The sequence below is a fragment of the Acinonyx jubatus genome, chromosome B2 (assembly GCF_027475565.1).
Source record: "Acinonyx jubatus isolate Ajub_Pintada_27869175 chromosome B2, VMU_Ajub_asm_v1.0, whole genome shotgun sequence".
Classification (NCBI taxonomy): Eukaryota; Metazoa; Chordata; class Mammalia; order Carnivora; family Felidae; genus Acinonyx; species Acinonyx jubatus.
In genome coordinates this window covers 109352903-109379806 of record NC_069385.1, presented here as the reverse complement: position 1 = coordinate 109379806, position 26904 = coordinate 109352903, and the positions used below count along the sequence as shown (strand labels likewise).

Sequence of the window (26904 nt, the reverse complement as noted above, 5' to 3'; positions counted from 1 at the left end):
TCCCCTGCTCATGCTCTGTCTCTCTCTGTCTCAAAAATAAATAAAAACATTAAAAAAAATTAAAAAAAAAAAAAGTTGGGCTGAGATTCAGTCACGCTGTACCTTAGATGTCACCAGGAGTCCACCTCTGCTTTCTCAGCTCTACATATGCAGAGGCTGAGTGGGCGCCTCACCTAAATTGATTAGGTCCAGGGAGAACTTGTCCCTACCGCCCCAACCACCTGTGGCCATGTGTTGAGTGCCTCCTGCCTCCAACGCCAGCCAGGCACCTTGATACAGTAATACAGGACATTATTTTTTCATTTTAAATGCTTATTTATTTTTGAGAGAGAGAGAGAGCGTGAGCACTAGTAAGGGAGGGGCAGGGAGCGAGGGAGACAGGATCCGAAGCGGGACCTTAACCGACCCTTAACTCTTGATGGACTGAGCCACCCAGGTGCCCCAATAACAGCAAACACTTAGTAAATGTTCCTATAATATATTGACGCAAGATGCTATAGTTGGCCTTGGGATGAGGGTGTGTATAAAAATGAACAAAACAGGGGGCGGCTGAGCTGCTCAGTCCATTAAGCGTCTAACTTTGGCCCAGGTCGTGATCTCACAGCTAGTGGTTTTGAGCCCCGCATCGGGCTCTGTGCTGACAGCTCGGAGCCTGGAGCCTGCTTCGGGTTCTGTGTCTCCCTCTCTCTCTCTGCCCCTCCCCCGCTCATGCTCTGTCTCCTTCTCTCAAATGTAAATAAACATTAAAAAAATTTTTTTCTTAATTGACCAAAGCATAGTCCTTGCCTCCTTGAGGCTCATGACCAAGGGATGGACATGAGGACAACTAATTATAAGTCAAGCCAACTGCAGTGTGTGTTACAAAGGAGAGAGGAAGTTCCATGGAAGTACAAAGGAAAGATGGAAGGGTGCCGGGCCATGGCAAGAACATGAGCAGAGCCGGAGAGGCACCGGCAGTATTTGAGGAGCTTGGAGTAACACCACGTGGCAAGAGTGGAGAATAGTCAGAGGGAAGGTAGAGGGATGTGGTGGATGATGGGCTGAAGCCCACCTTCATCATCCCGAAGTCACTGGGGCCCCTTCGGAGGTTTTGAGCAGGGAGCGAGGCATCCGCTTTGTGTTTTAGGAAGAGAGGTTGATGAGAATGGATTGGAGCAGGGGAGATTACCTGCCAGAGGCCACTGCAATGGTTCGTTGGGTGAGTGACGGGGCTTGACCGCGGCCAGTGGAAATGCAGTGGAGGGTACTCAAGAATGATTTGTACTCCACAGCCAACCTGTGAATTTATAATGGGCGCGAGCCTACCCAGGCACTGGAGTGGTTAGGTCAGCTGGCCAGAGCACACCTTTTAAAATTGAAGTACATTAATAATCAAAGGATTACTTGGTGAAAATGGAGGTAAGGTGAAAGGAGCTGGATGGTCTGCAATGACCTTTCACTCAATCTATAGCAGTTCTTGTATAGTAATAATAATAAAGCTCAGTCTCCAGCAGATTGTTACCCTTCTCTGGAGAGATACTTGGCCCGCTGCAGCCGGAGGCACTGCTCTCCTGGCCAGCACTGCAGAGAGGCTGGTGGGTAGCCTGTCAAGGATCTTTTGGTTGCAAAAAAGGAAACTCACGCATAGGCACGCAAGGAAAATGAGGAATAATTATAAGGAAGGAAAGTCTTCTAACCCAAATGCTAGAAAGGCAACCAGGTCTCGTGGGGCTTAGAATATCATCAGGCAGGGGTGCCTGGGGGGCTCAGTTGTTTAAGCATCTGACTCTTCTTTTCGGCTCAGGTCACAATCTCATGGTTCATGAGATTGAGCCCCACATCAGGCTCTGTGATAACAGCACGGAACCTGCTTGGGATTCTCTCTCTCTGCTCCTCCCCAGCTGGCACACACACACACACACACACACACACACACACACACACACACAGTCTCTCTCTCTCTCTCTCTCTCTCTCTCTCTCTCAAAATAAATAAGCATTTAAAAACATGAAGAAAGAATATCATCAGGCACTTTCTCCAACCCTCTTCCCTCCCTCCACACCCAGTGAGAATCTCTTCTTCTCCCTGACACACCGACCTTCCTATTCCCATCCCCTTGCATGGGCCCCATTATAATTGCTCCAAAATGGTGGCCTTGACCCTTAGTCTTTCCAGCCATATAGTCTGTTCCCCACAGCTGAGTCAGTTTCTGTGTCCCAAGTATTAATACAAGCAGAGAGGATCCGATTGGTCCAGGTTTGGTCCTGGGTCTTTCCCCAATCTAGTTAGGCTGAAGATGTGATGTGATAGATTCTTTGACAAAAAACAAAATGATGGTAAATAATGGATAACTCTAGTATTTCTGGTATTAATGTTCAGCTCTGCCAGACTTTATGAATGACTCTGTATTAGTTGTCTATTGCTGTATAACAAAATACCTCAAAATTTAGCAATTTAAAAAAATTTTTTTAAGTAATCTGTACACCCAATATGGGGCTCAAACTCAACCCCACAATCAAGAGTCACATGCTTTGCCAACTGAGTCAGCCAGGACCCCCCAAAATTTAGCAGTTTAAAACAACAAGCATTTATTATATCCCAGTGAACCCCCGGGAACCATTTAGCTGGGAGTTTCTGCCTCAGGGTCTCTCATGAGGTTGTAGTCAAGCTGGTCTCTGGGGTTGCAGTAACATGAAGGGTGGGCTGGGAGATGATCTACCTACACAATAGGCAGAAAGCCTTGGTGCCTCACTGACTGTTGGCTAGAGACCCCAGTTCCTGGCCATGTGGGTCTCTCCATAGACTGAGTGTCCTTAGGACATGGCAGCTGGCTTCCCCCAGAATGTGTGATCCAGAGAGAGCACCTCAGATAGAAGCTGCTGCCTTTATATTCTCACCTCAGAAGTGGTAAACAATCACTTCTGCCCTATTCTGTTGGTCACCGTGGTACAAAGTGGGGGGGGGGGTGCATAAAGGTGAGAATACTAAGAGGTGAGTCTACCTGGGGACATCTTGAAGATTAGTTACCACACTCAGTCAACAGACATTTATTCAGTACCTACTTGTGTGCCAGGTGCTAGGAATTCAGAGCTGTGTGACACAGAGTTTCTATCCATGAGGGGCTCTCTGTCTAGTGTGGGGAAGCCTTAGAAAAACAGACCACCGCGTGTCCCCTGAGCTCTCCCCACTGTCCAGTCTTCTTTCACACTGCCAGCATACTTATCCTCATAAAATTCAAATCTGTTCATATCAGTCTCTTATTGAAACCATCCTCAAGTGGGTCCCCTTTTTGCCTAAACAGGTTTTGTTTTTGTTTTCGATTTTAATCACCACCACAGTAACAAATACTTTTTTTTTTCTGTAGGTAGACAAAATACCATATGATTTCACTTATGAGTGGAATCTAAAAAACAAAACAAATGAAGAAACAAAAAACAGAAACACAACCATAAATACAGAGAACAAACGGGGTTGCCAGAGGGGAAGGGGACGGAGGGATGGGCAAAATGGGTAAAGAAGAGTGGGAAATATAGGCTTCCAGTTATGGAAAGAATAAGTCACAGGGATGAAGGACACAGCATAGGGAATACAGTCAATGGTCACCATAAGAGCATTGTATGGTGAGGTAGGAGCTACACTTGTGGTGAGCATAGCATAACATACAGGGTTGTTAAATCACTGTGTTGTACACCTAAAATTAATGTAACACCGTGTCAACTATACTGCAATAAAAATAATAATAATGAGAAATTTTAATCATTGCCACAAGAAGAAATATACACAGTAAAACCTTGGTTCGTGAGCACAATTCATTCTGGAAACATGCTTTGTAATCCAAAGCACTCGTATATCAATGTGAATTTCAAGAACCATTGGCTCAGTTGTGATCATGTGATGTTCGCTGTCACATACTAATCGTATTGCAAGACCTCGCTCATTTATCAAGTTAAAACTTATTAGAAATGTTTGCTCGTCTTGCGGAACACTCGCAGAACAGGATACTCGCAACCCAAGGTTTTACTGTATATATTTTTAATTGAAGTGTAGTTGACATATGGTATTATATTAGTTTCAGGTGCACAACACAGTGATTCACCATTTATATACATTATGAAGCGATCACCAGAGTACATCTAGCTACCATCTGTCCTCGTAGAAAGTTGTTACATATTATTAATTATATTCCTATGCTGTACATTGTACTCTCATGTCGTATTTATTTTTTATCACAAACCAACACATATAATAGATGCATTTATAATGAAAACAAATTTCACAAAAAAGTTTACCTCGCTACCTGTGATATATTCAGGTATTTTCGATTCCAGGCTGTTTCATTTTTTTCTGAAAGCGAGTCACAATCTCATGAATTTTACAACCTATTGAATTGTGACCTGCAGTGTGGAAAGCAACAGGCTAAAAAGTCGTCCAGACTCCCTGCCATGAGCTACAAAGCCCCCCAGCATAAAGTTCCTCTCCCTGGAGTTCTCTCCTATTTAGAGAGCTCTTACTCATCCTTTAAAACCAGGCTTTAAAGTGCCTCCTCTTCCCCTCTCTTCTTGGATAGAATTGCCCGCTCCCTCCTCTGGCCCCTAGAGCATTTCACTTGGTAACTATCCATCCGGCTCTAGGGCCAGCCCCGGAGTCTACAATGTATTTTCATGGAGTCTCTCCAAAGTATGTTTAGGTAGAAAGACATGGAGCAAATTAGCATCACACAAATGATGATGTTGCAAATGAGCGATGTGCAGGTGGAGGGTGTCGCGCACGTGGGTTTCCTGTTGATGGAGCCGCGTGCTTGCAGTAACAGGATCCCTCCCCCTGCGGGCCACAGTCTCGCCCGCGCGTCCATCTCAGGTACAAGTCGCGCCGGAACTTGCCGCTGGGGTTCATTGCCGCGGTTCATTTTAGCTGCTCAGGTCTCTTTCTTTCTTTTTTTTTTTTAATAGATGCTTTTTTCATTTGCTTGTGTTGATAGGGACAGCCTGGTGAGAAATGGAGCTTCAGGCAGCACAGATAGAAAGATCTAGCTGCACCCGCCCTGCGGGGTGGGGGCGGGGGTGGGGTGGGGAGGGTTTCCTTTCTGAAGTGGTATGGAAGGAGGGTTTTGAGGTTTTTGAATATTTTCTTCTAAGTATCTAAGAAAGAGATTTGTTTGCCCACATTTACACTATCTTGGCAGGGTAGCAACCTGACAAAATATTTTCTGGTTGGTTTTGCCTTTACGTGGTTTTTATTTTTTTGAGGGGGAAAAGAATCTACACCTTGGTTAAATTCTACTGAAACACAGTGGCTGTTTTCTTTTGACTTAAGGGTTGATGCCAGTAAGATGCCTAGGTCCAGCCTCTTGGGAGCTGCTGATAGACCATTCTGTGAGCCATAACCAGAAAACAAACAAACAAAAAAAAAGACATAAGCAAAAGCAATTAAATGATTCCTTCTCCAGTATTCTCATTTCTGCATTTGTCAACGGCTGTAACTGCCCAAGGATATGTTGACTTGGTTATGGTGTGTGCATGTTTGGGGGAGGGAAGTGAGGGGTGAAGACAGACTGTAAACAGATTATTACTGTAGAATATGAGAAGTAGAATAATAGAGGTATGTATTGCGTGCAGAGAGAAGGGAGTCATTTACTCCCAGCAATATTTTTCAAATGAGGGTCACCTCTATTAGTAGATCATGAAATCCATTTACAAGGTAGCTAATAGCATTTCTAAAAAAAATTTTTTTTAATGTTTATTTATCTTTGGGAGAGAGAGAGAGAGAGAGAGAGTGGGCGGGGGGTGGGGGGGAGCAGAGAGAGTGAGTGACACAGAATCTGAAGCACGCTCCGGGCTCTGAGCTGTCAGCACAGAGCCCAGTGTGGGGCTCGAACCCACGAAGTGTGAGATCATGTCCTGAGCTGAAGTTGGAGGCTTAACCGACCGAGTCACCCAGGCACCCTGGTAGCTAATAACATTTCTAAAAGAGACTAGACTGAAATACAGTTGACAACATAGGGGTTAGGGGCACCAATTCCCCCCCACCCTTCAATGTGTAGTCAAAAATCCATGCATAACTTCTGGTTCCCCCCAAAACGTAGCCACTAACAGCATACTGTTGATGGGAAGCCTTGCTGATAACATAAACGGCCAATTACACATACTTGGTATGTTATATGTATTACGTGCTGTATTCTTTTAAGGTTTTTTTTTTTAATGTTTATTTTTGAGAGAGAGAGAGAGAGCGAGCAAGTGGGGGTGGGGGTGAGGGGAGAGAGAGAGAGAGAGACCGAGGATCCAAAGAGGGCTCTGTGCAGACATCAGAGACCCCGATATAGGGCTCAAACTCATGAACCAGTGAGATCGTGACCTGAGCAGAAGTGGGCCACTTAACCGATAGCCACCCAGGGGCCCCTTACCGTGCTGTATTCTGACAGTAAAGTAAGCTAGAGAAAAGAAAATCTTATAAAGAAATCTACAAGGGGGGTGCCGGGGTGGCTCACTTGGTTGAGTGTCGAACTTCGGATCAGGTCATGATCTGGCAGTTCTCAGGTTCGAGCCCTGAATCCAGCTCTGTGCTGTCTTTGCCCTGAGCCTGCTTGGGATCCTCCGCCCCCTCCTCCCTCTGCCCGTCCCCTGCTAACTCTGACTCTATCAAAATAAAATAAACTTAAAAAAAAAAGTGGGTACCTGTGTGGCTCAGTCGGTTGAGCGTCCAACTTCAGCTCGGGTCATGATCTCACAGTTTGTAGGTTCAAGCCTCCGTCAGGCTTGTGCTGACAGCTCAGAGCCTGGAGCCTGCTCTGGATCCTGTGTCTCCCTCTCTCTGCTCCTCCCCTGCTCATGCTCTGTCTTTCTCTCTCAAAAATAAATAAACATTAAAAAAATTTTTTAAAGGTTCCTCTCTCTCTCTCTCTCTCTCTCCTCTGCTCACATTCTCTCTCTAAAAATAATAATAATAACAAATTAAAAAAAATTCATATGAAAGAGGGGCACCCAGCTGGCTCAGTCTGTAGAGCATGTGACTCTTGATCTGATCTCGGGGTTGTTAGGTCAAGCCCCATGTTGGGTGTAGAGATTACTTAAAAATAAAATAAAGGAAGGAAGGAAGGGAGGGAGGGAGGGAGGGAGGAAGGAAGGAAGGAAGGAAGGAAGGAAGGAAGAAAGAGGGAGGAAGGAAGGAAAGAGGAAAGAAAGAAAGAAAAAGAAAGAAAGAAAGAAAGAAAGAAAGAAAGAAAGAAAGAAAGAAAGAAAGAAAAAGGAAGGAAGAAAAGAGATTCATCAGGAAGAGAAAACACATTTACAGTGCTGTACAATAAAACAATCTGCGTATCAGTAGACCGGTGCATGCTCTTCAAACCCTTGTGGTTCAGGGATCCACTGTGTATCAAGTTGCATCCTCCATGGTAAATTTAGATATTTTTTCCCAAAACCTTTGTTTTAGTTACATATTTATTGCATGGTAATGTGAGATCTATTTCTTCGGAGTGCCAGGCACAGATGTTTGAAAGCCACTGCTTGTAGGGGATGGAAGAAGGCACCCCCCGAGGAGGTGGCATTTGAACTGGGCTTTGGAGAATGGTGGACGTGCCCCCAAAGAGGAAGGGCATTCCTTACAGAGGGAAAAGCATATGCCCACACTGGGCAAGTCTGTTCCGGGGCAGGATGTTCCCTGTGACTGCACCGCAGGGTCCTGGGAGATGAGAGGCTGCAGGTGCTTCTGGGAGGCAGGTGGAGTAACTAATGGACCACTTGACAATATAAATGTTGGCACCCCAGCTCTCCCCAGAAATTCCAAGTCTCTGGTAATGGGTTTGGCCTTGGGAATCTGTATTTCTAATGCGCTTCCCTGGGCAGTGAGGTGCTGATGGGGGTGTGACGAAACCAGCGCTAGGTTTGCAGAGGTGATTTTTGTAGTAATTTAGATAGAAGGTTGAATGGAAGGAAGTAACATGGGGAGGCCAAGCGAGACAGAGATGAGGACCTGAAGTGAGATGAAGGCAGTTGGAGAAGAAGGGCTGCATTTGAGGGAGATTTTGGAGGTGGGTTGCATGAGCTGAGGCAAGTAAGACAATGAGAAGGAATGGTAAATAATCCTAAAATATCTAGGGGGTTGGTCTATGAACACAGAGACTAGAGAGACCACATTCAGAAGGGGAGAGGATTACTGGAGTTTTGGTTTGTGCCCATGGCAGGGCAGGGACAATTCAGTTCTCACCATGCCCCATGTGAACTATACCTTCAGAGCATATCTGTCCTTTGCTCTGATTGCCCGTCTCTGAACAACCTTCTGATTGTCTTAGAGCGGACTCAAGTTAATCTAACTCACAAGGGACTGATACATACACACCCAACTGCTGGTTGACCGGTATGATTTACAGTGAGGGATGTATACACGTTTGCAGGTGTAAAAGTACTTACGCCTTTGCTCAGGGTATCAAAATACCTGGAGAATGGAAGCAGTATTTAAAAGATTTAGGCGAGGGGTGCCTGGGTGGCTCAGTTGGTTAAGCGACCGACTCTTGATTTCAGCTCAGGTCACGATCTCACGGTTCGTGAGTTCAAGCCCTACATTGGGCTCTGTGCTGAGAGCATGGAGCCTGCTTGGGATTCTCTCTCTCTCTCCTTCTCTCTCCCTCTGCTCATGCTTTCTCTCTCTCTCTCTGTCTCTCAAAATAAAGAAATAGACTTTAAAATAAATAAATAAATAAATAAATAAACAAACAATAAAAGACTTAGGCGAGAGAGAATTGTATGGTTTGCAGAGTGTTGCATGTGGACTCTAAAAATGCCTGATTAACTTTGCTGCGCTCAAATAAGAATGTGACTCTTCAGTAATCAAAATACTTTGTGGAGGTTACAGTGTCTACACTCCCTCTATCTTAGAGGCTGACTTTCTCATCAAATTCTGAGGGCGCTTTAATTTTTTTTAACGCTTATTTATTTGGTGGGGGGGGGGGGGAAGGGGAGGGACAGAGAGAAAGGGAGACACAGAATCCGAAGCAGGCTCCAGGCTCTGAGCTGTCAGCACAGAGCCAGACGCAGGGCTGGAACTCACGAACTGTGAGATCGTGACCTGACTGAGCCACCCAGGTGCCCCACTGAGGGTGCTTTAAAGCAGCGACTTAAAGCCTATGAGACTCCTCTTCTACTGCCTCTGTAGTTCACCATCCTCCTGGGCCTGGTGGTGGGGAAGGAATGCTCTGTTTAGGAGAGGTTAGGAGTGCTGGCAGAGCACCAGAGAGGCTGGGGAGTTGGTGACTGACACATCCCAGCCATGCCTTCCAGCCACGTGTGATGTCCTCCTTAACCTGATGACTGTCCTCCCCCTCACATACTCTGTGGGGAAGCAGGCTAGATGTGTAAGACAGCAAGGCCAGTGGGAGTGCTGAATGCCTTTTTTTTTTTTTTTTTACAGTTCTGTTATACTCCTTATCCTTGTACTAGAAGCTTGTAGTTCAGACTTTTTAAAATCTGTCAAGGAAAATAACCAGCTTGAAATATGTCATGACTGGAATAGCCTTAGTCTCTACAAAGATGATTTAAAGTGTTTATATTCATGTATCAAATAATGTAGGCAAGGTTTTGAAAACAGTTGTAATCCAATAAATTGCTTGTTTGGGATTGCTTTGAAAACAGTTCCACATTACTTCTAATGATAGTATTAACAGTCACAAGAATAATGGTAACTATTATTGGATATTACTATATATCAGGTTCTTTTTCAAAGTTTATTTATTTTGAGACAGTGTGTGCACATGCATGAGCGGGGAAGGGGTAGAGAGAGGGGGAGACAAAATCCCAAGAAGGCTCTGAGCTGTCAGTGCAGAGCCTGGCACGGGGCTCGATCTCAAGCACCATGAGATCATGACCTACGCCAAAATCAGGAGCCAAGCCGGATGCTTAACCACTGAGCCACCCAGGCGCCCCACTACATATCCGGTTCTAAAGCAAGGATTTTGTACACCTGACATCATTTAACTGTCCCTCCACCAACCTGAGATATAGGTATGTTACCTTCATGTTACAGATGAAGAAACAAAGGTAGGAGAAGTTTAAAAAGTAGGCAAAGAGGGGCGCCTGGGTGGCGCAGTCGGTTAAGCGTCCGACTTCGGCCAGGTCACGATCTCGCGGTCCGGGAGTTCGAGCCCCGCGTCGGGCTCTGGGCTGATGGCTCAGAGCCTGGAGCCTGCTTCCGATTCTGTGTCTCCCTCTCTCTCTCTGCCCCTCCCCCGTTCATGCTCTGTCTCTCTCTGTCCCAAAAATAAATAAAAACGTTGAAAAAAAAATTTATAAAATAAAAAATAAAAATAAAATAAAAAGTAGGCAAAGAGATCACTTGGCTAAAAAGTGGCAGTGATAGAGCTCTAACTCTTGAGAGTGGTGGGGAGTGGGAGGAGGGAGAGGAAGAACCATTGGCTTCTTCTGCCTGTGAACCATTGGGCAGTGGTTTTATGTGGTTCTAGGAGACTTACTGTACTCCCTTGATATATAGGTCTCTAGTTATAGATTGATTTCATGTGTTCTAATGCATCTTGTACACTGGGCTGTTTTTCTTTTATCCCACAAGTACTGATTGTGAGCTAACTACGTACAAAGTACTCTGCTAGGCCCTCAGAGAATAGTAAGCCCCTGAGGAGCTCCCCGTCCAGGAAGGAACATGAGAGAGAGAGATTAGGTTGAATCATAGGAGATGGCCGTTGGGAAATTACATGGTACGTACTAAAATAAATCACTGATACATAATTAAAATGAGGCAACATGGTATTAGCTAAATATTGTGACCTCTCATACCTTTCAGCTACCATGCTAAACATTTTGCATGCACTAGTTCCTGAATCCCTAAAATAACTCTCAGACATGATTATAATTGTTCCATTTTATAGATGAGGAAGTAGAGGCTCTGAATGGTGAAGTGAGTTGCCCAGAGCCACATACCTCGGATGTGACAAAGGTAGAATTTGAACCCAGGTCAGCCTGAGTACAGAGCCAACGCACTTAAGCCCCAGAATATAAGTACTTCTAGAGGTACAAATAAAGGTATACGCCTTATTTATACACATTGACCATTTAAAAATTTTTATTTCACAAACACTTTATAGAGCACTAACTCATCTGAAATATTTTGGTATTTCTGTGATCAGGACACATCTCGTCATGCATATCGCTACTTACTCTCAGCATTTGCACTCTTCCCCTTCTGAGAATGGCCCACCAACCAAGGGGAACATTTGGAGAGAAAAGACAAACAACAACGACGACGACATGTATTTCACCTTGTATTATGCGGACATGGAGACTTTATTTATGACGTGTATTTGGAGGCACAAACACATGCTAGAACATTTCAATTATAATTTAATTTCTTCCTTTTTTTTTTCCTATGTCCACTTGCCCTTCTTTCTAAATCACACACAGAGATGGGAATCACAGGAATGACCATTTAAATTGTACATACTTTGCAGGCAGTACTGTTAAAGTGATTTGTATATAGTCAAGCCACTCTAAGAACTTTCCTCTTAAAAAGCTTCCAAATCGTGCATTCGGATACCAAAATCCTGTTGATATAAACCACAGTTCAAAGTTTTATGTATAAAGGCATATCCCTTATTTTAAAATGTGTTTTTTTTTTAATCACATGGGAAAAAATAAAGTTTTTATTTTGTCGTATTATTTAACGATGTCCATTTTGGTGGTGATCTGGCGAATCTGAGATTCTCCCCACTGCTGTTCTGGGATTTTGCAACACACCCCAAAATTTAAAATTAGATTTGACAGCTGGCATTCTCAAAGTATGTTGTCACAAATTAGAGGGCTGTCCCCTCTGCCTATGCCACAGTGTTGAACTCTGTTTAAAACAGGAAGGGGTGTTTGTTCCCAAGATCCTTTTTCAGGCCTTGAAGAGGGGGGAGTTTTAGCATCAACCTGACTTGGGGTCCCCCACCAGCCCTTATTAGATTGATGACCCCAGGCAAATTACTGAAATCATTGGGAGCCTTAGCTGCAAAATCAGGACGATTAAACCTTACTCTACAGGCTTGTGTGAAGGTTTAGCCAATAATGTATATAAGTATGTAGGTGGTACTTAGTAGGCTCTCAGGAAATGTCGGTGCTCTTATACTTTGGACATTCTTTAAAAATCCTGCAATGCCCCATACTCTTTATAAGTATATAAATTCAGTTCTGTTTGGCGATCTTTTAAAGTCAAAGTTGTGTTTCTTTGGGGTTTTGGGTGACTCGGGAGAATAGCTTCCTGAAATCCATTAATATTTCATTGGAACTGTAGAGCAACAGCTGTAGAACTTGCTTGGTAGGCCCTAATTGCCATGAATAATCCATGAACTCTTTTGAAATGTAATTCTTCGAAATGGGTATTATAATTAAATTCCAGCCAATCCAAGGGCACTTTAAAACATGTTTAAAAATTTCCCAAGCCAATTAGAAAACCGGTTGGTCCAACTGTCAAGTGTAGAGAAATATGCTAATTTATGCAAAGACTACTGTTCCAGGAAGGCCCTGACTGAATGTGAAGCACATTTTCTGAGAAAACACCTCGGTGATACTATGTGATACTAAATCACTGAATATATTTTTAAGGCATGTCCAAATACAAAGCATACATTGTGAATGACAGAAGAGCAGTTACTAGGGCAAGATGTGGTTTGTTTTTTAAAAAGATTTTGTATCTTGAATATGACAACATTGTATGGCAACCTTTACATTTTTATCTGGTGCAATATAGGTTAGTTACAGTATCCTTATAAAAGCAAGCAAGGTGCACTAGTGTTATGTTTTTTAATTCTAAGGGGGTATAGAAACTAAACAGTTTCCCTTAATTTAAATCTAGAGATAATTGGTATTTGAAACTCACCTAATATCTGGGGGACATGGGTCTGAATATTCTGTTTATCCGCAGGACTCCCACTGCTCTATGTATTACAAACTAACTTAAAATAATTTGGAACATTTCTGGGACTTACATATGGAGTTTTTAAAAATCCAAATCACATTCTCGTCCAATCCATCGTTTACCTGCCCTTGATGTTTATTTAAAAGAGAACGAGACCCCCACTGTATTTTTGTGGGCATTTACAGGAAAAGTAAATATAATTAACCTAGACACAAAGGCACCCCTTCCCAATCCACACTATCATAATTAACATTCACATAAACGCTCTGAAGGCTAGATGGTTTACGGAGACGTCTCAACAGTTTGAGATTTGAGATTAAAAACGGGTGGTAATTATACTTGCACCAAAGAGTGTTAAAAGAGTGGGTAGCTCCCTTTTTAAGACTGGGAATCATTTAATGAAAATTCCACAAATGTAGTAATAAAGGATATCTACATAAAGAGAAGGCAGTAGGAATTGGATGTTTTGAGAGTGACTTAATCAGCTCCTGACCTTCATCTTGGCCGCTAAAGTTGTGTTGTGTTTTGTTTCTTTTTAATGTTGACTTACAGATATCACAGATAAGGTTTCACAGCATTCCGGAATGGGAAGAGAGGGTGTTGCAAAGGAAAGCCTAGTACATTTAAAAGTTAGAATGAATCAGTTATTTGCCAAATAACTAAGTAAAAGTGTTGTTTCAGTTTTAAAAAAGGTATATGCAAAAAAAAGTATTTACTGGTTCTAATCAGAGTTCTAGACAAATATTGTGGGTTTTGTTTTTAACCCCCCAGCGCCCTCCTCCCCCGTCGAGCTAAAACTGGTGTGTGTGTGTGTGTGTGTGTGTGTGTGTGTGTGTGTGTGTGTGTGCAGGGCGCCTGCAAAGAATAGCACGCATCTTGTAGATCTTAAAAAAAAAAAAAAAAAAAAGCCAAATAAACCTGTTTCTTGAATAAACCAATACATTTCTGAAGTTAAAAAGAATCCCAAAGGAAACAGGAATTGACAGTTTGGGAGCTTGATTTTGGAAAAAAAAAATTTTTTTTTTAATTAAAAAACCCCTAATCTCCACATTTTTTGCTAGGCGAGAACCGAAGTTTGGAGGTAGACGAGCAGGCGAGCGGTTTGCCCGGGCGCAGAGCATGAAGGCCGGGCGGGCGCGGGGAGCGGGCGCCCGCCGCCCGGCGCGGGGGTGAGCGAGAGAGAGAGCGGAGCGCGTGTGGCCGGCGCCGCTCGGCCGGGAGCTCCCGCGCCCGCGCCCCGCGCCCCGCGCCCGCCGCCGCCGCCGCCGCCGCCGCCCCTGGTGCGATGGCGCAGAAACCCCGTTGACAAGGCACTGCTTTTTCATGACGGTGAGTTTCCCTTTGAGTGTATTATAATTTTGTGATAAAAATTTCAAGGAGAAAAAAAAAACACACACAACCTCCTTCCTCTGCCTCTTTCCTTCGGGGAGGGGGAAAGCGAGGGAGGGGGGGCTGGAGATCTATCTCCAGACAGACAGAAAAGAAAGAGGAGCAAATTAAACACCGAGTTGCCAAAACCAGGATATTAGGTTTCAGCCCAGAGAGCTATTGGCTAAGGCTGTGTTTTTTTTTGGGGGGGGTGGGTTTGTGGGTGGGTGATGGTGGTGGTGGGTGGATGTTTAATGGACACGGAGAAAAGGGGAATCGAGTGTTTATGCCTTTCCCAGCGCCGCCCGGGCCCCGGGAAGACCAAGTTCAGTGTCTCGGGCGGGGGCGCGGGCGGGCAGGGGGCGGCGGGGCTGGGCTGGGGGTGCCTCGGCGGGGTGGGGGCCCCGGCGCCTTTTTTTTTTTTTTTTTCCTTTTCCGCGGATGCAAATTTCTGGAGCGGGGAGAGGGAGAGAGCTGGGAAGGGGGGTGGCGTGGCGGTTGGTGGTGGGGAGGAGAGGGGAGGGAAGCCTTTTAATGACTCATTGATTGAGCCGGTTTAAAATTAGTTGTGTGCGCGAGTGTGAGTGTGTTTTCCGCCCCCCGGAGCCGCCGGGAGCCGGGAAGGAGGGAGCGGGGCTCGCCGTGGGGAGGACGGCGCGGCGAGGCCGCGAGCAGGGGGCAGGGAGGGCCAGGAGTGACGGCGGGCGAGGAAGAAAAATAAGCTTTTCCAATCTCCTCCCCTCGGTTTTCCCCCCCTCATTTCTTTTCTCTCTCGGAAGCTCTTGGGTGTGAATCGCATTTTCTTTCTTCTCGGCAAAATGGACCCCGCGTCTCGGGAGGGGGAGGGGAGAGGGTGGGGAGGGAGGCGGCGGCAGGGACCGGGTTCCTTTTTCACCCTGGCTGCTTCTTCCCTCCGCTTCTGCGGGCGGCCGCGGCGAGAGCTCGGAGCCGGCCGCCGGTCCCAGCCGGGGCCCGGTCCTGCGCGCGCGACCGCCGGCGGGACTGGCTCTTCCCGGCCGCCTCGCCGCCTGGCTCCGGAGCTCCGCCGAGGACCCGCGGCCGGGCCGGACCAGCCCTCGCGCCGCGCCGAGGACCGGAGGCCCACCCAGGCACTTTCTGTCGGGCCCGCGCGGCCGGACCGAAGAGACGAGAGGCTGTGGCGGCACTGTTTTGGCCGAGAGCGCGCGGGCCCGACGCGGTTCGCGCCCCCCGAGTCGCCCCGAATGCGGGATCTTGGGTGGGGGGGCGGTGGGCTGCGGCTGGAAGGCGCTAAGATGGCGCTGGGCCTGGCCCGTCGCCAGGGCTGGTGGCGCAGTTGCTCCGCGGGCGCCATCTTCCCTGGCGGCGCGGGCGGCGCCCTTCGCGGACGCTTCTCCGGCCCGGGCGCCGGGAGGGCGAGGGCGACGGGGAGCCACGCTTGGGGTGCAGAATTCTGCAAATGGGGCCGGAGCCGAGGCCGGGGCCGCCTAGCCTTGGCCTTCCCTGTGCCCCCGGACCCAAAAGACGAGGAGGCCGGCCCGGAGCGGGAAGGGACCGGGGCCGGCGGCGTCCTGCTCCTTAGCACTTGTGTTGGAGGGAAGAAGTGGGCTTGGGGTCGGACCTTGCGGCCGGCGGGCTCCCTCTCTGCGCCCGCAGACCCCCTCCGGTCAAATCTGGAGGGGAGGGGGCTTCTCGTTAGCTCTTCTTGGGCCTAAAACTGCACGGCTTTGTCTTCCCTGGCCTGGCCGAGGGCAGGGCAGGGCATGGAGGCTTTTCCTTCATCCTCTTCCAGTTAGTTTTGAAGAGTAGAGTCAAACCAGGTTACAAAATTGCAGGAAGAAAGAGTCGAGGACAGTGTCTGCCTTCTACTGACTCGGTTCTCGATTGGCACCCTACGTTAGTTTTATTTCTTTAGTTGCTTTATTTTAAAACAGTCCTGGAGAGACATTTATGTAGTCAGACTGTGAAAAGGTTATGGGTTCCAGTGATTTGAAACATCTTGTTGGCTTTCATTTTAATTATTCCAAATGATAGTGATTTAAAACAGTTCTCAGAACTCTGATCCGAAAAATTAAACTCTCTTTGAAACGCTTAGACTTTTTTTTTTCCTTTCCCTTTCAAAAACAAAAACAACCCCCCCCCCCCCCCGCACTGTTTTGGCTCATCTCTTTCTCATCGATATAATAAGGCTTCTCAGTTCTCTTTGCCTTAAAATCATTCATTTAAGTATTTATCTGTCGTGTCGTCGGTCTGGATTAAGAGATGCGTGTGGGTTTTAACTGTTTTTGTTACTGAAAAGACTATTGGGAGGAGGAAAAAAGTCTAAAGCTCTCATCTCCCTAGGAGTCCACAGAGATGGAAAGTAAGTAATTTCTAGTGAATAAAAGTAACATCGGGGCACCAGTAAGTGCGTCCTTGTGTTTATAAACAGTCTATATAGTGGCCGGTTTATCCCCTTTAATAAGACCTTACCATATATTGAACACTACTCCATGTGTGTGTCTGGTCCTTTATTTAATTCTTATTTATATCAGCCCTGCAGTGTTGATTTGATTATCTCTTTATACCAGAGGATCACCCAGATACACAAATTGTTCTTGGTCTCACGGTTTTAAGTGGTAGAATTGACATTGGATCCCAAAAGCCATGTTCTTGGCTTTACACACATGGTGTCCAAATCCGAGTTTCAAAAGCAACTGGAGCGAGATATGTTTAAATACAGATTTGTAACCTCACCTTTGCCCCCCATGATTTGTTAGGGCCAGTAGGGTTTTTCTGTTACTGTTGGTTTCCCCAAAACATCTAATGTGTTACACAATCTCAGTTTTAAGCTTCTGACTTTCAACTTCCTGCTGTCCCTAACGCCCAATTTTGAAATTCTGGCCCACCCAGCAAATATGTAGGAGTCTGTGTTAGTCGACAGCTGTCCAGGTGATTCCACTGTGACACAGATATGCATTTGGAACATCACTATACTATATACCGCGTGCTGTGCTACTGGCTCTTTTTTGAATGGAAACGTGAGGCCCATATCGCTCTGAGTTTCAACACGGTTTTATTGCTCGTTCTTTTTTCTCCTCTAGCTGCCACTTATCAAATTATTGAACCTTTTCTTACAGAAAGAAGGTTTAGGTATTCTAAGACTTTAAAATCTCAGTACATTTTCAAATGTGTATCTCCTTCTGCTGAAAAGTTATATAACATACAGGCTTCTAGGTCTAGCTGGGCCATCTAGTTTAGTCCAGACAGCTGTGCAACAAAAATAGAATTGAATCTAGGATTGATATAGAAATGAGGAATAGGGTAGAAAAGATTCGGGGGTGGGGGAGGGACCTAGAAATAAATCCTTGGGGGAAAGGATTCTTTTCAGAATTTTGAATTCAGAGGATATCTTTTGGGTTTTGGGAAGTAGGATGGTGAAGTGACTCTAAACATGAGACCTTTTAAGAACAGAGGAGGCTTTCAGGACACGGAAGGTCAGGAAGAAACATCCAGAGCCGGTGATGAATAGCTGACCTGGCCAAAATGGGAGGAAACTAAGCGATAAAAATCATTAACTTCTCTGGAGCAAGAGCCATGTATACTTGTTCTGTGCTTTCCTTTCTTTATTTCTTTAGTCACTGTTGTGTTTAATAACTGCTGAGGGGAATGGTAAAAACTTTTGTGATGCAGATGTCAAAATTATGTTATCTTATGCGCACATTTCTCTCTCCTTCCACATTTGAACATTTTTATAAGGAGCGACTCTTAAGCACCTGTGTGCAGTCCGTGTCCAGTCTTGACTAGTGGGCGGGTGGAGGTCTAGGCTTTGACTGTCCAGTGTGCTTTTTCTCCCTTTGTGTTTCATGGTAAATGCCAAAGTAATTATATTCTTTGACTAAAACCCAGTAAAGCTTCAAAGGAGAAGAAATCTAAAATAAGCCTGCTTAGAGAGGAGGAGGAGGAGCGTCTTCATTTTATTTTTATTTTTTTAATATTTATTTTGTGAGCGGTAGAGTATGTGCAGGGGAGAGGCAGAGAGAGAGAGAGGGAGACAGAGAATCCCACTCAAACCCACAAACCATGAAATCATGTCCTGAGCTGAAATCAAGAGTTGGACGCTCAACGAATCGACTGAGCCACCCAGGTGCCAGACTAGCTTCTTCATTTTAAAGTAGCCTTTAGTGGGGGGTGCCTGGCTGGCTCAGTCAGTAGAACATGTGACTCTTGATTCCAGGGTTGTGAGTTCAAGCCCCACATTGGGTACAGAGATTACTTTTAAAATAAATTAGTTAACTTAAAAAATAATAAAGTGGCCTTTAGTGGGATTTAAGGCAGACAAAATCTGCCCTCATGGAATTTAGAGTATAGTGGGGAAGACAGGAAGTAAGTTAAACACAAATAATCATGATAATTGGAGATTAGAAAAACAGTAAAAAGTTAAGCTGGTAGATCTATAAGAATGTGTTGTGGGGAATGACTGTTTTGGCTAGTGAGAGTCAAGGGGCATCCCTTTAGAGAGTGATACTTGAGCTGAGGCTTGGAACATGAGCTTGTACTACTCGCTGTGTGGAAGCTGGGGAGACAGTCGTAACCTGTGAACAAAGTGCAAAGACCTGGAAGGCCCAGAAGGGCATGGGTGTTAGAGAGAAGCAAGAGGAGAATGAAATAAGAGTTGAGAGATCTTCTAGGGCCTCCTGTATTCGGCTGTACCAGGAGTTTGGGGGTTTGTTTTATTCAAAATAACAAGCTATTGAAGGGCTTTCATTGGGACAGTGGTTATTATTTGGTGGGTTTGTTTTTGTTTTTGTTTTAGAGAGAGAGGGTGCAAGTGAGCGAGGGGCAGAGAGAGAAGTGGGGCTCATCCAATGCAGGGCTCCAGCCCAACTGATGTGGGACTTGAGCTCACAAACCGTGAGATCATGACCTGAACCAGAGTCAGATGCTTAACGACTGAGCTGCTGTTTTTGTTTTCAAAGATCACTGCTGTTGTATGGAGCAAGAGGGGAAGTAGACAGGGAGGCTGTTGCAGTAGCCGGCTCAAGACTGATGGTATCTTAGGCAAACACAGTGGCAGTGGGGATAGTGCAGGGTAGATGGTGGGATTCAGATGTATTTTGAAGGTGGAATCAGAAGTATTGGCTTAATGAGTTATCTGTAGAGACGGAGGAATCAAGGAGGCCTTCAAGTTTCTAGCCTAAGCTTTGGTGGCCGATGGTGCCATTTGCTGGTTGGAGAAGACTGGAAGAGGAACAGGTAGGAAGGGTGGGTAACGAGTTCTGTGTGGGACCTGTTATGTTTTTGAAATACTTGCAAGACCTCCAAATGGAAGGTCAAGTAGGCAGTGAATATTCAAATTGAGCTGATGGGAGTGGACATAAATTGTGGGAGTCACTAGCATACGAATAGTATGTCATGGAACTAGTTGAGATCATTTGTCATCATAGAAGTCTTAACATCGAACCCTAAAACGCTTCCAGTGGCTAAAGGTTGGACAAAAGAGACTGAGAGGGCCATTAAATGGGAAGAATGGATTATTCTTTTCAAGAGAGAGAGAGAATGGTCTTCTCTGCCAAATTCTCCTGAGAACACCGAGGATAGAGAAATGACCGCTTGGATTTGTCAACATGGAGGTGGCTGTTTGACAAGGAGTTTCAGTGGCATATGGGGATGGAAGCCAAATCAGAATGCACTGAGGATGGGATGGGGTGACCGTAGCCCGCTTTTTGGGGAAGTTTTGCTGTAAAGTCTGGAGAGCGACAGCACAGCAGTGGCTGGAGAGGGAGGTAGGGTTGAAGAAGTGCTTCTTTTTAAATGGCGGGGAATGGAAGAGCATTTTTAAATAGACTAATGGGAATATTTAAGAGGGAGGGAGTGACTAACAGAAGAGAGAGAAGACTACCAAAGGAGCAGAATTCTTGAGAAGGTGAGAAGCTATTCAAAACACAAGAGGGTTTGCCTTTGACAGGAGTAAGGCGACTTGCAGAGTGGCAGGAGAGGAGGCCGAGAACATGGGCACAGCGCAAAGACGCTTATAAATTGGGGGTGGAATACACGGCTTTATGATCTGTGTTCTCAGTGAAGTCTGAGTCAAGACCAGCAATGAGGAAGAAGGGGTGTGCATGGTCTGAGGTGAGAAGGACGCCTCACCTTGGACAGCAGCATTGTGAACTAAGTCCCTGGGAAGCGAGGTAGGATTGCTGCACACAGGACTGCCTGGCTGTGCCTCGCCTCTGAACTTGAAGTGGAACCGGTCCATCCAGTTGTGTAGTTTTCTGCCAGCAATATCCAGCTGTTACAAGGGAAGCCAAGAGCGGGCAGGGGATTGGTTTGACCGCGACTGGAGTTTTACCCCCCCCCCCACCCCCCCACCGCCACATGTGACAGCAGAGAGAAACTAGGGCTTAAAGGTGGTTTCAGGGGACAATTAAAATGAACCTTGGGATGTTAGCTGGGGAGGAAAGCAAGAGAAGAGAATGGGGGTGGGGGCCATGAAGTTAACCATGAGACTTGTTCTTGGTTAACAAAAAATGAGTTAATGGGGAAAGAATTTAAAGGTGGGTTGAGGAAAAATCCTGGAGTTGGATAATAGCTGCAATGGCACAGCAGTGTGAACGGGCAGAAGGCCACTGAGCTGGACACTTAAAGACAGTACATCATGTATTGTACCACAATAAAAATAACATCTAAACATTTGTGGCAACTACAGCTGTTACTTGCACACTGCCTTGGACTATTTGCAAAGTACTGCATTTTTTTTTTTTTAATGTTTGTTTATATTTGAGAGAGAGACAGAGTGTGAGTGGGGGAGGGGCAGAGAGAGGGAGACACAGAATCCAAAACAGGCTCCAGGCTCTGAGCTGTCAGCACAGAGCCCAACGAGGGTCTTGAACCCACAAAGCATCCATGATGTGAGCCAAAGTCAGATGTTTAACCGATTGAGCCACCCAGGTGCTCCTAAAATACTGTATTTTCTATGGAAGACAGTAGCTTTAAAAATTGTATCTGAAATTACCGGGGCTAAGGAGAGTATCTCCACTTTATCATGGTCCCAAGCTTGAGTGTGCAAACTAGTCACCTAGAGATTCTGGAGTGGGACCAAGAAATTTTAAATTTTTTCTTAACCTGTTCACTGACTTATTCTAACCCTTCAGCATAGCATTTAAAACAAGCCTGGCATGGGGTGCCTGGGTGGCTCAGGCAGTCGAGTGTCCCCTTCTTGATTTCGACTCATGTCATGATCTCACGGGTTCGTGGGATTGAGCCCCTCATTGGGCTCTGTGCTGACAGTGTGGAGCCTGCTTGGGATTCTCTCTTTCTCTCTCTCTGCCTGTATGCTGCTGTGTCTCTCTCTCTCAAAATAAATAAATAAACATTCTTTTAAAAACCAGAGAAGCCAGGCATTCGGTAAACATTTGTTGACTAAAATGTTTGACAGTCCAGGTAGAGTAAAATGATAGGAACCAAAAGGAAAGGTTTTTGAGATTGGTTGAGATCAACAGTGCCTTATACATTCTGATCTCGGGGGGTGATGAGAAAAAGCAGATTATGGGCTGAGGAGGGAGAAAGGAAGTATTGGGAAAATCATTTTTTTTTTGAATTTTTAACATTTATTTATTATTGAGAGACAGAGTGTGAGCGTGGGAGGGGCAGAGAGGGGGAGACACAGAATCCAAAGCAGGCTCCAGGCTCCGAGCTATCAGCACAGAGCCTGACTCGGGGCTCAAACTCACAAACCGTGAGATCATGACCTGAGCTGAAGTCGGATGCTTAACCAACTGAGCCACCCAGGCGCCCCGGGAAAATCATTTTTTAAAGATTCAGACAAAACCAAATGGAAATGTGTAGCGCTCCCTTCAACCACGCATTTCTGCATTCTTTGAGTGACGTTCATTCACCTTCTCATAAGGTCCTGTGTTCCTCAACCTGCCTACAGAATAGTAATAGTAAGGTGAAATTCGAGAAAAAGAACGGGGTAGATGATAAGATTCAAAATAGATGTCTGTGGTCTCCACTGGAAAGATAGCAAGGTCATTTGTTAGGGGTGGAGGCAAAAGGCTCGGAGTTTAAGGAGAAAAGGAGTCAATTTGTGGAATGTATCAGATGGGGGGGTACCAGCAATGGGACTTGACTATAAGGAGGCAATGTGAATTAAGCTAACATAGGAGATCCATCTCTCCGTGGTCAATATGATCTATAGTAGAAGTGGAAAATACAGTGAGGGGGAAGGGTTGTTCAATTAGTGTGGAGAAGTGGGAGAGCTGACAGGAAAGGAATGGGGTGTGGACTTTAAAGGAAAGCCCTAACATGGAGACCTTGTAAGTGTACCTCACTTTGTGGAAGTTGGAGCCCACCCAGGATGTATCTCTGCTGGGGACGGCTTGCCCATTTGTAGTGCAGTTCAGGAGAGTTCCGGGGCTGTCCGCATGTTGTATGGGAAAGTAGAAGAAAGAGGTCTTGGGGGGGGAAGCGGCTGTGGGGGCTTTGATCTATTTTTTTTTTTCCTCACCTCACATTGCATCCAATCAGGAAAAGATCCTGAGACCTCACTGTACTAGATCTTAAATCCAGGTTCCCCTTCCCCTTAATCTTTATCGACTTTAATTCATATGGTTGTGACTTGATGATACATTTTTAATAAAGTTGTAAAATTGAACATTTTCTGGTTTTGTGGGTTCTTTGGCTGTCTTGCAAACACATTAAACACTCTATTACTTGAAATAAAAAGGGTGAATGTGAAAATATGAGGGAATGAGGTATGAAAAGTATTGTCTTTCTAGCAAAGGCTTATCTCAGTTCAACCAAAATCCAGGATGCTTCCTTGTATCATCAGAAATTATGTTTTCTGTCCTCACCTGTAGTTGGAACATTTTCACAAGGAAGAAAATAGGGGGGAAAGAGAAATAATATTTGTTAAACCTTATTTCCGGCCCTGATGTTTTAACATTATTAAATTCTCATAGTAACCCTGGAGGTAGGTTTTGTCTGTAGAGATAATGAAACTGAGGTTTACAAAGGATAAATCACTTACCTAAGGTTCCATTACTAAGGGTCAGAGCTGGGATTTGAATGTATACTGTAGACCCATGCATCATACATTTTGCCATCAGTATTAAGCCCGTGCATAGATTTAATTGACAGATGACTGCCTACTGAACATTTTAATATATTAAAATTGGATGACCTTGATTTCAGTAGAAGGACTAGGGAAAAGTAGTGTTTTTGGTGATAAATAAAAACTGCGACCAAAAACACCAGAGTCTCTTATGGTGATCAATTCTAGGTCAGAGCTCTTATTCTGCCCCTTCTGCAGATAACTCGGTTTTTATTTGCACAGTAAGGTGAGTCAAACATGGGGACCGTTTTAGCTCTATATTTGGTAGCAATCAGATTATGAATCCTATCTTTCACTTAAAAAAAATCCTAATTGGGAAAGAGAACACTTAGGACCTTAATTAAGCATGATACGGTGCAGCTCAAGTTGTACCCGTGCTTAGAATGTCAATATAAGCACAGTAATTAGAAATACAGATTTGGGGTGGAAGTACTTAAAATGTTCAGGAGCGCCTGGGTGGCTCAGTCGGTTGAGCATCCGGCTTCGGCTCAGGTCATGATCTCACGGTTTGTGGGTTCAAGCCTCCATCAGGCTCTGTGCTGACAGCTCAGAGCCTGGAGCCTGCTTCCAATTCTGTCTCTCTCTCTCTCTCTCCCTCTCTCTGCCCCTCCCCCACTCACGCTCTGTCTCCCTCAAAAATAAACATTAAAAAATGAAATGTTCAAAGTGTGATTCACTTTAAGGAAACATTCTTTTAAAGAGGCCATACTGTAAGGTTCAACATAAGGCACATTTACTAAGTGTGGCCAGTAAGATAACATGTCAAAAGGAATTTTTATTTCCTGTTTGACTGTTCCAAAAGGCTTAGCCCTGATAGGCAACAGGAGTAAAAGATCATGAAACACTCGCCCTGTGGGTTCTTGAGTTCACCAGGGCTGAGATCTACAGCTCTTGAGCCGCATGCTGCTTACTGAACACTCTGAGGTAGCACATGAGTTCTTCATGCAAGGCTGCAAGAACTAACTTGAATTTTCCTCCTTTGCCCATTGAGAACCAACTCTATCACTGCTTATTAGTGGGAAGCCTAAGTTGGGGAGATGAAGAATTTCAAAATCTTGTGGTAAGTGTCACGCTGGAGAGAATCTCAAAATTTGTTATGTGGTCCGTAAATATTTTGACCATAACTAAGGAGTAATAAGGCTGCTATTGTACGTATTAGAATCAACCACCCATAAAAGTTGCTTGCAGTATATTTCAAAATGACCCCTTTTGAACTTTTTTTTTAACGTTTATTTATTTAGAGAGAGAGAGGGATCATGAGTGGGGTAGAGGCAGAGAGAGATAGGGAGAGGGGGAGAAATCCCAAGCAGGCACTACCCTGTCCTCACAGAGCCCATCGTGGGGCTTGATCTCACTAACTGTGAAATCACGACCTGAGCCGAAACCAAAGTCAGATGCTTCATGGACTGAGCCACCCAGGCCGCCCCTCCTTTTGTACTTTTTAAAAAGGTAAATCAGCTTATCTGGTTTCTTCAGTTTTTAGTTTAGAGTTTTTAGTGCTCCTTAGAAAATATTTTACAGTGTTATGGCCACCCCCATCAGTGTATTTTTAGCAGTAAGTTTTCAAGCCCTAAGCATTTCCTCTGAATTAAGAAAAAAAAGCCATAGTTGTTGAATAAGCTTAGTTTCGGTGCAGTATAGCTGATAGTTTTGTGAATATAAAATAGGGTAGTTTATAATTTTTTTTTTTTTTTTTTTTCAGAAATCATTTCTCAGGGCACCTGGCTGGCTCAGTCATCTCAGGGTCGTGAGTTTGAGTCCCACGTTGGGTGTAGAGATTACTTAAAAATAAAATCTTAAAAAAAATCATTTCTCAATAAACAGAACTGGAGAAACCTGGATGCCATTTTGAGAGATTAAATTTAAAAATCTTTGTGTTTGTCAAAGTTGTTACAAAGTTAAAATTCACGGCAATGAAAGTTAGAAAACTTCAGTTTTTTAAACTAGAGAAAATTTTAGTGTTTTAAACTAGACATAACCTGGGAAGTAGAATACTAGGATTTTCTTTTCATGTGAGAACTGTCTTAAAACTTAGAAGTAACTCTTTCCATGTATAGACAACTATTACCCACAAAAAAAAAAATCACATTTTTTTTCTTCCTGATTACTGAGCGTAAAAGTTATTTTCATGTGGTTTTGATTTGGAAGTATTTCTTCCAGGATTTAAAATAAAAATGCATGCTGCTATATTTAGATTTAACTCTGGCATTTCCTAGAAGTGCAAAGAAATATATTTAGAAATAGGTCGCTTTATTCTTCCTATCTGTATTCTGATTCACCAGATCTGTGAGAATCTTAGGATTGGAGAGCTCCATGGAAGCCAAGCCCTTTTCTCTGGGTGTGATCACACTTAAAAGATTAATATTTACTAGATATGTTTGGGGCTGCTTTTATCCATAGACCTCAAGATGGCTTTTTTGTTTTACTGTTTTACATGTTTGTCTGACTTCATATGTCACATGATACCCTTATTATTTTCTGTTACAGCATATATCATGTAGATAAAACAATCTGAAAGTAAATGTCCAGAGAGAATAATACAAAGAGAAATGAAATTTGGGTAACCATGCTGTTTGAAAAAAAGGGGTGGGGAGGACCTTTACATACTTAGCAATGTAAAGTGGACATTATGCCATGGAAAATACCAAATAGATACCAAAGAAAATGTGCTTCTCTTTTTTAGATGGTATCTTCTGAGTACTAATATATTACTGTACATGTTTTTTTCATTTACATGGTCATATTAAAGTTTTACGGTTAAATTAGACAAATAATCGATTAAGAAGTTACCCTAAGTCGTGCAGGAGTCTGTTTACAGAGCTTCCCCTTCAATCCTCATGGAGGAAGTTATGCATGTGCAGCAGTCAAGGTGAGGAAAAAATCTGCAACTAATTTAATTTTTTTAATATTTGTTTATTTTTGAGAGTGACAGAGTGTGAGCAGCAGAGGGGCAGAGAGAGAGAGACACAGAATCCGAAGCAGGCTCCGGGCTCTGAGCTGCCAGCACAGAGCCTGACGTGAGGCTTAAAACCACCAACTGGGAGATCATGACCTGAGCCAAAGTCAGATGCTTAACCGACTGAGCCACACAGGCGCCCGTCTGCAGCTTATTTAGAAAGCTGTCTAAACTGTTTTTCAGAAGTACACACGTTGGATATGCAACACAACATGCACAATATAGAGAGATAGGCTCAAATGTTCATGTAAACGAACGCTTTAAATACCTGCATAATGTGAATATAGGTAAGTTGTTTTTTAAAACGCATTTTCTTCATGAGTTAAATACCCCCCAGCTAGAACTTTCTATTATTAGATCAAAAATTGTGACATAAAACCTACGTGACATTAACCTTTTATTTTTGTCACATGTTGCATAAATTCCCAACTCGTAACTATCATTTAAAATATGTTCTGGGGGTGCCTGGGTGGCTCAGTCGGTTAAGCGGCCGACTTCGGCTCGGGTCATGATCTCGCGGTCCGTGAGTTTGAGCCCCGCATCGGGCTCTGTGCTGACAGCTCAGAGCCTGTAGCCTGTTTCAGATTCTGTGTCTCCCTCTCTCTGACCCTCCTCCGTTCATGCTCTGTCTCTCTCT

General features: G+C 44.5%; 1 protein-coding gene across 3 annotated transcripts in view; it reads left to right on the top strand.

The window, feature by feature from the left end:
• Positions 1 to 26904, top strand: part of BICRAL (BICRA like chromatin remodeling complex associated protein) — a 107742-nt gene that overhangs the window by 15379 nt on the left and 65459 nt on the right. For all 3 annotated transcript variants that reach the window (XM_053222793.1, XM_053222792.1, XM_053222794.1), the window contains exon 2: positions 13932 to 14199. The gene's annotated coding sequence lies outside the window, so the exon portion shown is untranslated. The remainder of the gene's footprint in view (positions 1 to 13931; positions 14200 to 26904) is intronic.